The sequence below is a fragment of the Cebus imitator genome, unplaced genomic scaffold, assembly GCF_001604975.1.
Source record: "Cebus imitator isolate Cc_AM_T3 unplaced genomic scaffold, Cebus_imitator-1.0 Scaffold456, whole genome shotgun sequence".
Lineage (NCBI taxonomy): Eukaryota > Metazoa > Chordata > Mammalia > Primates > Cebidae > Cebus > Cebus imitator.
In genome coordinates this window covers 781,840-783,744 of record NW_016107771.1, presented here as the reverse complement: position 1 = coordinate 783,744, position 1,905 = coordinate 781,840, and the positions used below count along the sequence as shown (strand labels likewise).

The 1,905-nt window shown below is 39.0% G+C and overlaps 1 protein-coding gene across 15 annotated transcripts in view; it reads left to right on the top strand.

Annotated features, from left to right (window-relative positions):
• MLLT10 (MLLT10 histone lysine methyltransferase DOT1L cofactor) overlaps positions 1-1,905 on the top strand; it is a 238,787-nt gene that overhangs the window by 40,917 nt on the left and 195,965 nt on the right. The window lies entirely within an intron of this gene.

Sequence of the window (1,905 nt, the reverse complement as noted above, 5' to 3'; positions counted from 1 at the left end):
TTTCGCTACATTGCCCAGGCTGGTCTTGAACCCCTGGCCTCAAACGATCCTCCCTTCTTGGCCTCCCAAGGTGCTGGGATTACAGGCATGAGTCATTGTGTCCAGCCTCTTTTCAAAAAATTTCTAATTTTTAAAATTTTGAATAGAGACATCTATTTGTTTTGACACTATTCCTCTCAGTTCTAAAGTGGCACTGTCATAAATCAGCTATTAATATTTGTATGGATTTCTATCTGGACTTTGTGTTCTTTTTATGTGTCTTAGTGCAAGAACCACAGTTTTAAAATTACTGTAGCTTCATATTAATAACAACTCTGGATGCAAGGTATCAGATAGAATTAGTCCTTCTATATTGTGTTCCTTTTTGTTGTTTGAAATATCTTGCCACTTATTAGCTCTTTGCATTTGATAAACATTTTGGACCATAATGTTCCACAAAAAAGTTGCTAGTGTTTTATTTTAGTTTGCATTGATTATGTGTATCAATTTGAGGAGAATGGATATCTTTTTATTTTTATTTTTCTGAGTCAGAGTTTTGCTCTTGTTGCCCCAGCCTGTAGTGCAGTGGCATGATCTTGGCTTACTTCAACCTCTGCCTTCCAGTTTCAAGCTATTCTGCTGCCTCAGTCTCCTGAGTACCTGGGATTACAGGCGCCTGCCACCATGCCCGGCTAATTTTTGTATTTTTAGTAGAGAGAAGGTTTCACCATGTTGGCCAGGCCGGTCTTGAACTCCTGACCTCGTGATCTGCCTGTCTCAACCTCCCAAAGTGCTGGGATTTCAGGTGTGAGCCACCGTGCCTGGCTATGTATATATGTATGTATCTGTGCATGACAGAGTCTCGCTGTGTTGCCCAGGCTGGAATGCAGTGGCTCAATCTCCACTCACTGTAACTTCCGACTCCTGGGTTCAAGTGATTCTCTTGCCTCAGCCTTTCTCTACTAAAATTACAGTGATTAGCCGGGCTTGGTGGGACTACAGGCGCCTGCCACCACGCCTGGCTAATCTTTGTATTTTTAGTAGAGACAGGGTTTCACTATGTTGGCCAGGCTGTTCTCAAACTCCTGACCTCGTGATCTGCCTGCATTGGCCCTCCCAAAGTGTTGGTATTACAGGCGTGAGCCACTGTGCCCAGGGATAATAGTTTTGAATTTTTCAATCCATGGGTGTGGTAATCTGATTACTCAGATTTTCTTTATTTATTGTGGTAAAATATGCATAATACAAGATATACCATTTTGACTATTTTTAGGTATGCAATTCAGTAAGTACATTCACAGTGTTTTATAACCATCAGCAGTACATATTTCCAGAGTTTTTTCATCCCAAAGAGAAATTCTGTACCTCGTAAGCATAACTTTGCATTTCATCCTCTTCGTAGCCCCTGGTAACTTCTGTTTCTTTCAAGTTGACTAGTTTAGATACCTCATGTAAGTGGAATCTTATTTGTTCTTTTGTATGTAGCTTATTTCACTTTGAAAGTTTTCAAGGTTCACCTATGTTGTAGCATGTATCAGAATTTGAATCTTGTTTATAACCGAGTAGTACATAATCCGTTGTATGTGTATACCATATTTTGTTTATCCATTCATCTGTTGATGGAAACTTAGGTTGTTTCCACCTTTTGGCTATTGTGAATAATGCTGTGCTGAATATTGGTATTCTAGCATCTCTTTGAATCTTTTTTTTTTTGGGGGGTATACATTAGGAATGAAGTTGCTGGTTCATATGGTAATTCTTTTGGTGTTTTGAGGAACTGGTAAACCGGTTTTCACAGAAACCTCAGCATTTTGTATTCCTACCACCAATGCATGAAGGTTCAATTTTTTTTGACTCAGTCTTTGTCAGTTTTCTTGAACTCTTGTTATTTTCTGTTGTTGTTGTTAACTGGTTTTTTTTTTTTTT